Source organism: Choloepus didactylus, chromosome 19, assembly GCF_015220235.1.
Source record: "Choloepus didactylus isolate mChoDid1 chromosome 19, mChoDid1.pri, whole genome shotgun sequence".
Taxonomy (NCBI): Eukaryota; Metazoa; Chordata; class Mammalia; order Pilosa; family Megalonychidae; genus Choloepus; species Choloepus didactylus.
In genome coordinates, this window is record NC_051325.1 from 56973953 (window position 1) to 56990353 (window position 16401).

Consider the following 16401-nt stretch of genomic DNA (forward strand, 5'->3'; position numbering starts at 1 on the left):
GTCCTTCGTCACTATTGCTGCTTTCTATTGGTTAGAAGGGAGTAAGAGAGGCATGTTCATATACAAAGGAAGGTGAGATAGACTCATGTCTTCATGAGAGGAGTGTCAAAGAATTTAGAGTCTCCAAGTCAAGCCACAACCTACTGGTGAAGATGGGATTTTCCCTGAAGGGGCTAGGTGTTCCCACTGACACACATTTTAGGAAGTGGCCAATCTCCAGGTAAGAACTGAAGACTAAAGAGGAAGCCTTCTGAAGGTCACTTTGGCATGGAGACATCAAAACAGCTTCTGGTGCTGGGGGTGAAGCTTCGTATGGCTAAGATTGCAGATCACGAGGCAATCAGGAAATAGGCCTCTTCAGTGGCTTGAGGTCAGGTCTGAGCCCACTTGTTATCTTTACGCTCTTCTTGGCAAAGCCTTGTTTCTGATATCTTATGGGGAATTATGGAAAACTATGGGTTAAAATGTGCAATAAATTACAGTGCACACTCATCTGAGACCAGAATGATGGCATAAGTTACTGACAGGAAATGAGTTGTGCCATAGCAGAGGAGGAGATAGATGTCATGATATAAAGACTGGAGTCAATGAAACAGAAAGGCATTCCCAAATATGTGTGACACAGTATCCTGGAAAACACTAGATACTACAGGTGGAAACTTGTGGAGGAAAGGGTTGCATTAACACCCAATATTGTAGCTAGCAAGGCTCAAAACACAAGAATTTGGTTTATATAATAAAGAACCATACAGTGTAATATTCAGTCAGCATCATTTGAATTTTGGAGGGACATTGAAGAACCTTCTTGCTTTCAAGTTCTCAAAACTGAGATTGCTTAGGAATTATTCTTTCTCAAACAGCTGGGTGACTTTTTGAGGTCTTTCTAAGGCATCTGAATTCCAAGCTGGTTTACGGACATCACCCTCCTTGGTTCTCAGGGAGAATAAATGGCTCCAAACACAGGTTATGACTATGGATAGCAAGAATCCCCAGACTGGCCTTCATGAATCTACTCCCAACTTTTCTTGGCTGTCTTAGCCAAAATAGAGGAAATAACTGAATGGAGGTGGGTTTATAATGAGTAAGATTTTTCTGTAAAATGATCTCAGCTATTCCTCTGTTGTTTTTTCTAGGTAACTTGGAGGCTTTTGAAACAGTCGGATTTATTTTGCTTGGGAGAACAATGTTATCTCAGCTTGTGGGTAGAAGTAGGCCTCTCCTTCCTAGTGTGAAGTGCTGTCATCCTAGAGGGCCAGGAGGGTAACATTTGTTTTATCAAACACTTACTATGTGATCCGTGATTCTAGGAAAAGGTTTACATGGGATCCAGAGAAAGAATTAAGATTTTAACAGCTTCTCTCTGGCAGTTAGGAAACTCAACAAAATTTAAAATAAGCCAACAAAATCACCTGAAATTCACCTCCCAGAGATTACTAATGGAATTGCTTTAAAAATAAAACTTTTATTGTAAGTATAATATACTTACAAAAAATTGAATCACTTTTGAAATTTTAAAAAATCCATTACTTAATCATAATCTATCTTCAGGATTGAAAATACGGACATAAAACATTATACTTTAGGGTTTGAATTAGAGAGTTTTAAAATTAAATGTATCTGACCACAGACATAGGGGACTGGTGGTTTGATGGGTTGAGCCCTCTACCATAAGTTTTACCCTTGGGAAGACGGTTGCTGCAAAGGAGAGGCTAGGCCTCCCTATGGTTGTGCCTAAGAGCCTCCTCCCGAATGCCTCTTTGTTGCTCAGATGTGGCCCTCTCTCTCTGGCTAAGCCAACTTGAAAGGTGAAATCACTGCCCTCCCCCCTACGTGGGATCAGACACCCAGGGGAGTGAATCTCCCTGGCAACGTGGAATATGACTCCCGGGGAGGAATGTAGACCCGGCATCGTGGGACGGAGAACATCTTCTTGACCAAAAGGGGGATGTGAAAGGAAATGAAATAAGCTTCAGTGGCAGAGAGATTCCAAAAGGAGCCGAGAGGTCACTCTGGTGGGCACTCTTGTGCACACTTTAGACAACCCTTTTCAGTTTCTAAAGAATTGGGGTAGCTGGTGGTGGATACCTGAAACTATCAAACTACAACCCAGAACCCATGAATCTCGAAGACAGTTGTATAAAAATGTAGCTTATGAGGGGTGACAATGGGATTGGGAAAGCCATAAGGACCACACTCCACTTTGTCTAGTTTATGGATGGATGAGTAGAAAAATAGGGGAAGGAAACAAACAGACAAAGGTACCCAGTGTTCTTTTTTACTTCAATTGCTCTTTTTCACTCTAATTATTATTCTTGTTATTTTTGTATGTGTGCTAATGAAGGTGTCAGGGATTGATTTAGGTGATGAATGTACAACTATGTAATGGTACTGTAAACAATCGAAAGTACGATTTGTTTTGTATGACTGCGTGGTATGTGAATATATCTCAATAAAATGAAGATAAAAAAATTAAATGTATCTTACTCTACAGTCGGTTTGTTCAAACACCACAATTGCATGGAACTTTGAATAGGAAGTGAGATATGGTAGGTTAGTATAAGCTGGAGTGAAATAGTGACACATCCCAGAGTAATTTGGGCAGATAATAAAAAATATATTTACAGCCTCCCCCTCCCCAGCCCCGAGGAGCTGGGGGAAGGTGCAGAAGTGTTGGACTTCCTCATCTGGACTGGTGTTGATGTTGTGACAAACATTGGGACTGGCGGTTTGATGTGCTGAGCCCTCAATCATGGGACATGCCCTTAGGAAGCTCGTTACTGCAAAGGAGAGGCTAAACTTGCATATAATTGTGCCTAAGAGTCTCCCCCTGGGTACCTCTTTGTTGCTCAGATGCGGCCCTCTCTCTGTCTAACTGAGCCACCTTGACAGGTGAACTTGCTGCCCTCCCCGCTACGTGGGACCCGACTCCCAGGGGTGTAAATTTCCCTGGCAATGCAGAATATGACTCCCGGGGATGAATCTGGACCCAGCATCGTGGGACTGAGAGTATCTTCTTGACCAAAAGGGGGATGCAAAATGAGACAAAATAGTTTCAGTGGCTGAGAGATTTCAAATAGAGTCGAGAAGTCACTCTGGTGGACATTCTTATGCACTATATAGATAACACCTCTTAGGTTTTAATGTATTGGAATAGCTAGAAGTAAACACCTGAAACTACCAAACTCCAACCCAGCAGTCTGGACTCCTGAAGACAATTATATAATAATGTAGATTACAAGGGGTGACAGTGTGATTGTGAAGACCTTGTGGATCACACCCCCTTTATCTAGTGTATGGATGAGTAGGAAAATGGGGATAAAAACTAAAGGACAAATGGGGTGGGGTAGGGGGATGATTTGGGTGTTCTTTTTTCACTTTTATTTTTTATTCTTGTTCTGGTTCTTTCTGATGTAAGGAAAATGTTCAGAGATAGATGGTGGTGATGAACGCATAACTACGTTATCATACTGTGGACATTGGATTGTATACCATGGATGATTGTATGGTGTGTGAATGTATTTCAATAAAACTGAATTTAATAAAAAAAATTAAATGTACCTTAGAATTAAGGTTTTTCTTTTTCTTACATTATCAATAAAATTGCTTGGTAGCATTTCCAGCAGATGAAGACATCTCCTTTTTAGAATTAAGATCACCAGAGAAATGATTCATATAATTTTAATCACTAAACTACTGAATGCATCACAATATAAATTAGAGTGAAAGTACCTATAGGTACAAATATAATAGTAATTCATATAATCTAAAAGATGGAAAATATAAATCCCTTTAATGGAAACAGCCTTCTGGGTGGGGCAGGTGCAGGAAGTCCCCACTAAGAACCCCTGAGTCATGATGCTAAGTCCTGACTACACCTGAGCCCTCTGATGCCTTACATGTCAGCACCTGCCCTTTATTCCCTAGTTCAGGTGAATGGATGGGACTGGTGTCTCTTTTCCTATGCAGATGCAGGTGTTTGGCAAGCCATAGAGGTGGCCAAAAGATGCTCCCTGAAAATGTGTGTGAGGAATGTTGTGTTAGCTGGTGAACATCATCTATTTCAGCAGTCCTGGTCTCAAATGTCTTCAGGGACTTTGCAGACAGTGTAGCTACATTATGTGCCCAGGTATAATGGCCATATGGCATGGTGGTGGGAAACATGGTAAACTGGGGGCCACATGGACACACAGCTAACTCAGGAGGTGGGTCCTAAGTCAGATCATAAGTCACCATTGCTAACAGATAAAATTAGATTTGATAATATCTTGGAGACCCACCTGTGTCACGGAGACCCACTCGACATCCCTCAACATGGCCAGTTTGCCCTCTTGCATTGGAATATATCACTGATTCTTTAGTTGAGTGCCAGAGGTTTAGGGAACAGATTATAAGCAAAATAATTTAATACTAGAATTACATGCACTGGAGCAAATGCCGACTCTGAAGATACCCAGGAAGGGAGTCCAAAGGAGGAACAGCGTGAGTCCCAGCCTAGACCCTAAGCTCTATGGGGACAGGTACCTCGTCTGACTTGTTGGCCAACATCTGACACACAGATGACATTCAGAGCTGGAGTCATGGGTGTGTGACCTGGGCAGTCCCACCAGGCCCAGACTCACAAGGACCCTCTGCTTGGTTTAATGCTCTGTTGTCACCATCTTGAAATTCTGACTAAGGTTTGAACAAGGGGCCCCACAAATTATGTATCTGGTCCTGATGGTATTTGATGAAAGTGTTGAATGAATCAGTGCATTAATAAGGTCAAGATTACCTCCCCTGTCCTTAAACTCTGGGCCAAGGTGAGAGCAATAGTTTTTTCTTAACCTGAATCTCAGGCTTACCTCCTAGCCACCTACAGACCATATACGATGGATTTCTTCCAGCAATGAAAGACAATGTGGGGCAATTCCCACATTATAGGAAAGCCCTCAACCCACAGAGAAGTGGTCTGATCCAGTTCTGCAACAGAACATGAAGCAAAGACTGATCCAGGAAATTCCCCAAAGTGGGTATTTATTCTTAAATGATAGTGTCTAGGCAACATCAACACTGAAGACCTCATTGGGCTCCACCAGATTCAGCTTGTTCTTTTCCAAGCTCATCAAAAAACTGTGGTGTCCATTCTTACAGGATCCATATGCTCTGCTGATGGCTGATCCTAATGGTGAAGGATGTCTTTTACACCCTGTCTTACATCCTCCTGACCTGTCTGTCTGCTCTGGCCACCATGCTGGCAAGCAGCTGTGTGTAGGTGTAGCCTGGCAGCAACAGCACCTCAGCTGTGACTCATCTCTTCCTTTTTGCCTTGGGGCTTTCCTGCTGGCTACAGGGATCTCCCTCAGCCTTTCTGGGGCAAGAACAAACCTGGAAGTGCAAGGGAGTTAACACCCTATGGGGCAATCCTTGAGCAAATGTGGATGGGAAGAGGGGATTAAATGAGGACAATTCTGAAGCACATAGTTCACAGCTCCCCAGAGGGTTCCCAGGCAGAATGAGCAACTAGCTCAGTAACCAGACCCGGGAACGCTTCCATTCCTTCTTGGATTCACTCTTCCAAGGGCTCCCCACTGGTGCCCCAGGATCTCGTCCCAAAATTAACTCCTTCCAACAAGCCCTTGTCTCAGGCTCTGTTAAGACATTAATGTAACTGGAATGTAGCAGTGCCTCAGTTTTCCAGGCTGCTATGACAAATACTGCACAATGGGAAGGCTTAAACAATGGACATTTATTGTCTCATGGTTTTGGAGGCTAGAGGTTCAACATCAAGGTATCTGCAAAGCTCGCTTCCTCCCTGGAGTCAGTAGGGTTCTGATGCTGGCTTGCCACGGTCCTTGGGGTTCCTTGGCTTGCATCTCGACCTCCAATCACATGGCAATGTCCTTGATCTTCTTCTGTCTGCTCTTCGAGTATCTGTTGACTTCCAGCTCCTTCCTGTGTGGTCTTCTCTGACTCCCTGCATCTGAATTTCTTCTGCTTATAAAGGACTCCAGTAATGCAGATTAAGAGCCTCCCTGATTCTTTAGCTGGAAAATGGTTAGTATAGTCTTCAACAGCCAATAGAGGGGGGAAAAAGTGTTTATTAAGATCACTTCACTCAAGCAGCTTTAAGTTATTCTGACCATGAAAATCCCTTGTTAAAATAACTTGCTGTTGCTCTAACCTCAACAACAGAAACTTATTCTCTGCTCCCTGGAACTTGCCTATCATTGCTTGCAGTAAGATATGAGGGATGTAACCATATGGTCTCATAATCAGGACCTTGAAAAGCAAGTCTGCACGAGGGGAGAACCTGAAGATAAGGAGATGCTGACCAAACAGTTTTCTCTCTTCTATTTTTTTTTTTTTTTTTTTCCTTTTTGCTTTCTTCTGGCTTCTGGCCATTTCTTTGTCTGTTTGGGGTTATAAAAGCCCAAATAATTCTTCTCATTCTGAACTGGTCTTGGAAAGCTCTTTTTTCCCCTCCAGTTCCTTGTTGATGCATCTTCAATGAACTCACCTTCTCACCAAAGCAAAGAGACTTGTTTGTTTGATGTGGGATCAGGCGGGCCTAACTATTTAGAACCGTGTTTTCTACCGGTAACACACCTTAACTGAAAGGAATGTCTTCGAAAGTTCTTATTTACACATGGGTTCACATCCACAGGAGCACAAATTAAGTACATGCCTTTTGTTGGGATATGTAATTCAACAGACCACAATCAGTTAGCACTTTTTTGAAGATAAGTGGCAGAAAACTAAACCAAAATTCCTTAGGCAAATAGAGAACTCTTTGCTCATGTCATTAAAAATTCAGAGGAGCACTAGCTTAGCTCAGTTTGACCAGGGGAACAGTTTCATTAGCCCTGTTTCATCTTTATTCCTCAGATTCACTTCTATAACGGTTCAATTTTCAAATGAGCTCACTCTTTGAATGGCAAGATACTGACCACTGTCCCAGAACACACTTTCCTAAGGCTTCATAGCCAGCAGGAAGAGAGACCTTCTGGCCCCTAAGCCAAAGAGAAGTCCTGACTCTCATTGGCTTCAATTGGGTCAGATGCAAACATGTGGCCACAATTTGCTGATTGATTGAATCAATGCTCCAGCTGTAGGGAAGCCTTAGCTTCCACCCAGATTACAGGGACTGGTTGGGAGGAAGAGGAAGTTTTCCAAATTAAAATCAGAGCTATTTGCCAGAAGAAGGGGGAATGGAGGCAAACACCACATATTCAGGAGGATTATTCTTGGGTAGACAATCAGAGGTAGAGTCTGATATACACAGTTCTGATTTTTTCCCTAACCAATAACAATGGGATATTAAAGCTATTAAACATAATCAATGCATTATAGAACTTAAATTCCTATTTATGCATTATTCAAGTACTTTTTAATATATGTGCCTTTTGGAATGGGATCTTAAGATACAAAGGAAAGTCATTTACTCTGTCATATCATCCTCTATATCTTGCCAAATTATGCAAAAATTACAGGTAGAATCCAGTTTTATAAGGATAAACATTTATCATAATTACTTAGTGAGTACTCAAAATCTGTTTGAATAGAGTTGGTCCTGGAGAACATGGAGAGGGATTATTTTTAGGAGGTATAATACTTAATATTTTCTCAGAAAAGTTAGAAAAAAAGGTGTGGTTGAGAGTAACCAGGAAATATATCCTTTTTTTCATTATGTAATGGATACCAGCTACAGGAGCTTAGAGAATTGACCCAATTTTCCTGAGCCTCAGCTTCCCCTTTCATGAAATGGAAATCATATCCATACTTTGGACTAAATGAGTTTGCAAAAGCTAAGAACCTAATGCATAGTAAGTGCTTAAAAAATATAGAGCCCCTTCCCAATGCCAGTGACAATTTAGGGTACTCTCTTCCCATGCCTTTGCTAAACAGTCTTCCTCAACTCTGAAAATGACAGCATTTTTCTCACAGGATAGATGTCCTACAAGTGCTACAAGCACTAGAGAATACAACAGCTATTGAATATTTGTTAGGTTAATGGAATCCATTGTGGCCAGGACCTCGCCCCCTCCCCCCAGTATGATAATGCAACATCTGACCAAGCATGGAAAGAGCCTCGTTATATAAACGCAGATATTAAAATGCCTTTTATTGACACAGGATTCTACCTTTAGGAAGACGTGAGCATTTGAGTTGGCTCATGGTAACATCTCTACCAGGAAATCAAATTTCACTCTGCTATTGGAGCCACATGTTTGTGTCACTATTGAGTACAGGAACAATTTTTAAAATAATAATATACATATATTAGTATCTCTGAACTTTTATATATTTTAAATATAGGCTAACAAAACATCCTACTGCTGTCTAAAATGACTCTTGTAATTTATTCTTTTACCAAGATCCTTGGATTATTCATTAGTTGCTCTCCGCCTGACACCCAAGGTATTCCCGAGTTATGTCTGCTCTTTCTTTGCAATCTCCCTCTAACCTTTCCCTTTCTTTCCATTTCCACTGCAATGTGATCTTGGGTTAAGAGCATGGAATATGAAAGATGATAGTTAAAATTCTAATTCTGCTGTTTCTAGCTCTGTGACCTTGGGCATATTATTTCACCTACCCCTACCTCTTATTCCATCTGTGTATAATAGTGATAATACTTCTTCCATTTTAGGATTGTGGATTAAATGAGATGAACTCTCGTGCTGTCATCTCTTCTTGATCATTCCCAGTAGGTCTCAAAACCCAGATCAAGTTCTCAGAAGGTTTACTTGACCATCATTTAGAAATCCTATTAGTCATACAAACTTCCAAGGTGCCACTTTGCCAGAGTGAGTTCCTTCCTCCAAACCTTTCATGTATCCCTATTTTCTGGATAATAAGGTACAGATAGGTTCCTGCATCATTCAATCCCTCCAATAGAGCTATCTAATTCCAAGCTTACTAGCAGTTACTTTCTCTGATCTTCCGTTTTAACTCAAGAAACCATGTGAAAATAACAATGGAAAGAAACTGCTTTAATTCACATACCACACAGAAGCAACTCACTTTTAACTTTGGTATTGTGGAAATATAGGGCTTTGCTCTGTGTTTGGATTTGAATCTGCTAGAGGCACCTGAATTTTGAGCGGGTAAAGGAGAAAACAAGACTCTGAGTCTGATGCTTTCATACAAGCAAGAGAATATATATATATATATATATATATATATATATATATATAGTAGTGGGTTAATTATCACGAAGTATATGTATTTACTTACAGCTTAAGTGAGCAAAACCAATTTCTTATATTTATAGATTAAATAAACGTAATTTCTCATAACAATAATGTTTTTTGAAAGTTGTACTCAATCACACGTTTAAGTTAAGGATTAAATTTATAGGAATTAAAAAAATGTCATTAACCATTAAATATCACAGGAGGATTCTTGATCCTTCTCAGAAACTTCAGATAATAAAAGCAGAGTACCTGTTTTGATTTAAATCCATTGTTTCTCTTGATTGGGCTCCTGTGGTTGGTGGAAAGTGAAAATTATCAAGCCTGCCTTGTCTTTATTTACAAGGGTAATGGTGCACTTATGTCTTTTAAAAAGTTTCCCAAATCTTAGGAAAGTAATATATACTTGTTAAGGGAAATTTGGGAACATAGAAATAAGAAAAAGTACTTGGCTTCCATGTCACCACCCAGTGACAACTACTAAAATGGCTTTGTATATTTCTTCTCATATATTCTATATATGGGTATGTTTTTTATTAAATATTAGAATCACACTTGTGAATTTAATAGTTTGCCTCTATCACTTATCATCATATCTTGCATTATTACATATCCATGAATGTTCATATGTATTTCTACCTGAACATAAAATTAATTGTTGTTCATTGTAGGGATTTTAGAAAATACAGAAAATTGTAAAGATAGAGGTAAAAAGTCACGCTTAATCCCTACCACTAGATATAATCACAGTTATACTTCAGCATTTTTATACATTTCCTTCCTACATTTTCCCAAGTACATCTATCTATTATCTATAAGGATTTAAAACAAAATTGGAATCATAATTTTGCATCCTACCTATTTTTCAGTATGTTTTCCCATGTTGTTACTTTTCACAGTTGTCATTGTGATAAATGCAGATTACCATTAGTGTTTTAAAGGCCACTTAACCTGGTCTCTTTTTTTGCACTTTTGGAATAGTTCAAATGCTTCATTTTTATAAACACTACTTTAACAAACTCTGTTGTACCTATTTCTGATGTAAGGCTGAGTTTCTTGGACTAGATTGCCAGAAACAGAATTATTCTTTAAAAAATTTTATTCATTTTATTAAGCTACTTTCTAAACAGAGGACATTAGTCTATTTTCGGAGTGGCAGTGTGTTTGCATGAGGATGGGGCTGTTTTTATGCCTGTCTTCATCCTCAGTGCCTGCCAAAGTATTTGATCAGAGAAAGATTAAAAAGACATTTATTATAGACAACAGTCCATGATATCTTCACTGTTACCCTTTGCTTATCGCCAAAAATAAAGTAGGTTTCCCCAAAGATGTCACTCATGTAACCCTTTTAGACTTTATAAGCATCAAAGCCTATCAGTGCTGCTTCACTCTTTCTCTTGATGCCTTTTTTTCGTTTACAGGTGTAATCCATCCTGCCTGATTATTATTTTGTTGTGATGGTGGTGTTGGTTGTGTAGGTTTTAGGGTGGTTGTTGGCTCTGTTGTGCCTTTGCTATACCCTTAGCCCATGGCTCCCCATTAAAATCTGTGTCCATTTTATGCAAATGCAATCTATGAGTTACTTGAGTATATGGTTTATAAAACAGGAAGCATTGAGAATCAGCATGATGTCCATAGGCATCATTTGTGTGTGCCATGGCAGCAAAGTAAGAATGATGCTTTATTAGTCTTCAGATAGAAGGTTCCCTCTGTAGCTATCTCTATTCAGCCTGAAAAGATGGCACCCTCTTGTCTTTCCAACCCTTCCTGGTTGTTTTGGTCAGATTTACAATGGCAAAGGAATAACTTTTAAAAATAAATCTCATCAGGTTGGTTTGGGGCAAATGATGAAACTCCCTCTAGGTAGAGTCAGTGGGAGGGGAATTGGTGAAGGGGGTCGGAATGCGCAGAGACCCTTTGTGAGGGTGAATCTGCAGTGGAGCCAGAATCTAGGGACAACGGTGACGTCACCACAGCCTGCTGCTCTAATCCCAGCACCTCTGGGCCTCAGGCACTGAGGCCAGGAGCTCAGGGAGATCGAGAGTTCCCTCTGCTACTGTCCCCACCACCAGGAATGGACTCCGTGCTGCCCCTGCCCCTCCCCTCATTTTTCTCTTATGTAACAAAGCCTTTCCCGGTGAATCTCATTGGCTGGCCCCAGGTCCATAGGCCTGCATCCTAGTTTAAAGGATGCTAGGAAATTGACTCTGAGGTAGGACTCATAACTGGGAAATTTCCCAATAAAAAATTATTTGAAAGGTATTAGGTGGTAACAAATATGCAAGATAGTCACGTCACCATAAAACATATTCTTTTAAAGAGCAGCATCTGTGTGATGTGGCTGCCTGGCTCCATGTCATGCCCATGTTCAGTTCTTAATAAATCCCTGTTGAGTGAGTCACAGTTGGGAATTTATATTTTAATTCGAAGATGTGCTATAATTGCCTCTTACAACAAATACGGATCCCTTCTCAATATCAAAATGGCCATCAGCATGTGCCCTTAAATAAAATGGTTAGTTAACGGTCTGTCTCATAAAGGTCTAAAAACACTGCAAACATGGGAGGACAATGAAAAGTCTATACTTTTTTGCTAGAAAATTAAGGTAAGAATTCAGTTCAGCAGGGGATGATTATATTTGGGCCCTGACAAAGACTGCTTTCCTTCTCTTGACCAAGCTGCCCCCCCCCCAACTCCTTGTGGCCCCCAGTGTCTTCCTCCCCAGGCCTGAGGACCTGGAAACCAGTCTTGCAGCTGTGGGGCTGCAGAGAAAAGCAACTGGAGGTCTGCAGGAGGAAAAACACAGCCAACTTCAGATCTAAACTATTCAAAATATCAATCTCCTCCTCCCTTCTCACCCCAGCTACCTGGGCACCTGAGGGGCCCTCTTCCTCTCCTCTCTGCCAGCCCTTACAGGCTCCAAGTGACCCAGTTACCATGAAGGAAAACATTGGAACCACATGGTCCTAATGGCAAACTCAGTAAATCCTGCTCCCATTTCTATGGAAACAACCCACTACTCTCTCATCACTGGCATACTTGAATAGACTCATCTTTGCCAGTTTAACACTGTCCAGTGCAGTTTTTTTCTTTGACAGCCGCAAGACAGCATGGTTTCCTTGATTCAGTGGAATCTTGCTTCCCTGAGTGTAGACAGTTCTCAGGCAACGCAAAATAAAATGTCAGGTTCTGGAGCCACAGTGCCCCCTGGTGAACAGAGGAGGGATTGCTTATGCCATTAGTCCACAGGATCATCATTTGTGGGAGGCATGTGGTAGTAGAACTGGCAAAAAAGTGGATGGAAATAGCTGATGGATGATAGCATGTTGTTACTGAATGAATTCACACACAGATAGGCTGAATTACATATTACTGTACTAATTCCTAAACATGCCTTCACACATTCATTCGTGCCTTTGTTTATCCATTAGCTAATATTTCTCAGGAACCTACTTTTGGGTTAGTGTCACAAATACAGAGATGAGGAAAATAGGCGTTGCCTGCTTCCCTTGGTGCTCCCAGTTTATTGGGGGAGACAGAGTGCAAAAGGAAGTGTGCTAGAGAGGGCTACAAAGGGCCTTTGTGGGGGATTGGGGGTTCTCTGTCTGGGCAGTGGGGATGTTTAAGGAAACCTTCCCTGTTGGAGTGGCACAGAGGCTGAGGTTTGAGGATGAGTAGAATTTGGCCGCATGAGTAATAGAAGAAAGGCCATTGTGGGAAGCAGGAAAAGCAAATGCAAAGGCCCTGAGGCAGGAGGGAGCAAGTGGCATCCAGGGAATGGGGGCCCTAGAGGTTGGAGCATGGTGAGTAAGGGGGAAGATTCTGTGACATGAGGTCAGAGAGGCTAGACTTGTAGACCACGGTAAGGAATTTAAATTACAACTTAAGTTCCCTGGGAAGACAATGAGGAATTTCAAGCTGGGGGCATGATGAAATCATTTACAAAACTGTTGAGCCAAATACAGACTGATACTACCTTAAAACACCCAGAGCAAAAAGAAGATTCAAAACAAGTATGAGAGAAGGTAAGGCATACTCAGAAAAAAATCTAAGGGTGATAGCTAAAAAAAGTACCAAATTGTGTAATAAGTGCAGTCGAATTTAGAGATAGGAGAGGTCAAATCAAGGAAGGCGTGGAGCATAGATTAGATCTTGAGTTAAGACTCACCTTGGGACATCAAGTATCATGAGGGACACAAGAAATTCTACCCCAGGGTGGTCCATGGGACAAAAGTCAGAAGGAGATGGTTGTGGGAGAGAGTCATCAAGCAGCTTAGGGAGGATTTTAAGTAAGAGATAAAATCTCCGATTTGCATCTGCTTTTTTAGTCAGTAAACCCAGGGGTTTCTCTTCTTTTCACATAGAAATGGGAAATTGGTTGGCAAGACCATTCCAGAAGATGTATACCTGGGGGAAAAGGGTTTACCAGATGCTCTGTGGCATAGGTCATGATTGGGCAAATATACCTGGTAGGTTTAGAGTTTATTTGAAAATAAATTTGAGTCAAGTTTTTAACATGAGGAAACGTAAAAATCCAGATTTCTGGCTTCCCATGTGGAACCTTCTAGTGTCCCTGGGGCTCCATTCCTTCATGGCAACAATTGGCTGCAGGTGAGGACCAGCTTCCCTAAGCTGAAAATGGGGGGTTGGAGGGGTTTGGGGGTGGGAGGTGCTGGATGCAGCAGACCGCCCCCCCCCCCCCCACACACACACACAACCTACTTCTCTCATTTATATTTCCTGCCTATCCCCTGTGGGCCTTGGAATCCACTGCCCCAGCTCTATGGGGGATAGGAGGAGAGAGAGTCGGGGGGGAGTCTTTTTCTCCAGCTTCATCTCTTGCCCCTTCTCCTCCTTCTGTTTTCCTTCTAGCCCTTTGGTCTTCCATTTCTTGGAATGCACCTTTATCACCTACCTTTATTTGATCTTGAAAGGCTCTTTTCATCCCTTCCATTCCCAGGGCTGGGACTAAGGTGAGGCAAGGATGCATCTGGGAAGCAGACAGTTTAAGGGGCTCATGCTCAGGTGGAGCCCCTGGCCCTGCCACCCCTTCATTGCCTGGCTACCTTCTACCCTTTGGTCACGGCTCTGCTGAGACCGTCTTCAGAGGCGGGCCCAGAGGAAACATTAAATCCCCTCGTGATCTGTTCTCACAGCAAGTAAAATTGACATTAGAGACTTTCAAAGTCCTTTTAGAATATATTTAAGTTTTATAAATGGACTTTTTTAAATTAAAAAAAATGAAAGTACTGTTGGTGCTTTGGCAAAATATGATGGTGGACTTGAGGGTCTGAAGTTTCAGAAACACTCCCATGATCCTTGGGCGCCCCCTGCAGGCACTTAATCAAATTACCACGGGAAAACGGGGCTTTGCTCCTCTTTGCCCCTCCTTCCCTCCCCCAGCAAGGAAGGGTAATTCCATCAAGATTTCCCCTTTGTATCTTAGAACCAGGAGACAGGGCACAGGTGTTGCAGGTTTTAGAGAGCACCCACGTGTGTACTGTTTTGAAAGGATGTGATGAGCTCATTGTCGCCTTAGGCCAGCATCTAAATTAAGATGTGATTGATGTGTCTGGACAATTTTGTCGCTTACATGCCAATTCCGATAGGGATTTTGGGAGCTCAGTTTTCCAGTCAACATACTTAGCATTTATTTCCTTATATTCTCAGCATGGAGTTTTCGAGCTGGCAATAACATGGTCTTGTGCTATTTTAGGTGTCCTTATGATTATTACAAATAGTTTTATATTAGTAATTCTCACCTTCTAACATACTCCATAATTTACTTATATATTTTGGTTATGGTCTGTCTCTGTCATTAGAATAGAAGCTCCATGAGGACAATGAATGTTGTCTTGTCTTTTCAGGGCCGTATCCCAAGTGTCTAGAACCCACCCTTGTAGGCCCAGCCTACCCACCGCCAAATCCAACGAGCCTTCCTTGACTGCTCCACCCAGAAGCGAGCTCTTCTTCCCCTTGGCGCGTGGCTCTTGCCCCACAGCTGCAGCTCATGATGGTGTGATTTGTGGTGATATGTCTGCCACCTGCATCTCCTTGATGCCTGATACCTTGTTTTATTCGTCCTTTATTTGCAATAGCATCTCGCGTAGTCCAGATTTCAAACAAACCGATGCACGCCCAAACCCTCTCGTCCCAGGTGTGTCAGAACAGAAACATGGGAGCCATAAGTTCATACACCTAGAGGGGCCTGGCTTAGTTTCCCAGGACAGCCATAACAAAGTATCACAAGCTGCATGGCTTAAAACAACAGAAATATATTCTCTCACTGTTCCGGAAGCTAGCTGTCTGAAACTAGGGGTTGGCAGGGCCCGTAGGGGAGAATCCTTCCTTGCCTCTTTAGCAAGCTTCTGGTGTTTGCCAGCAGTCCTTGACTTTCCTTGGCTTGTGGATGCATCACTCCAATCTCTGCTTCCATATGGGTGAAGGTCCATGTGGGCCTCCTCCTCGCCAGGTCTCTCCTTCCTTTCTTATAAGGACACAGTCCTATTGGAGTAGGGTATACACTACCCCAGTACGACTGCATCTTAACTTGATGATATCTGCAAAGACCCTATTTCTGAATAAGATCACATTCACAGGTAAGGGAGGTTAGGGCCTCAATATATCTTTTGTGGGGGATGTAATTCCACCCATAACTGGGCCTGACAGGTCTACAGGTGGATGGGGCAGGTGCTCCCAGGGCATGTGTGTGTGCTCCGTGTCCTCCAGGGACCTGCTGGCTCAATGGGTACTGGCCGGTCAGCTCCAGTAGCCACTGTCACACAGGAATGCTGTGAGACCAGGACTCTGATTTTACAAACTCAAGCAAAACTAAAAGATCTGGATATTGTTGGGTGAAATCTCTCAAGTTTTACATGTTGTTTCAATAAATGAAACACTTTGTGAGTCAAGATGTAGCTTGGATCCAGGAGGTAGGCAGTCAATTTTCACCCTGACCTAAATTCATCTCTTCATTCACCTCTGTTAAGATACTATGAAAAGTGGTCATTGGGGACTTTCTCCCCTGACCAGAAGTCTCCGAATGTTTCCGCTTATACCCCCAGTTTCTTTTTTCATTGGCCAAAACAGCTAAGGACAGTGCTCAGTGGGAGAAAGAACCAGAAACAAAGGTTGGATATGCTCAGTATTAAGGAAATGAATGTATGCTAAGCAGAAGACTTGAAAGTCCCTGATATGTGTACCTGCAGAACTGGTTTTCCTGCTAAGAGAG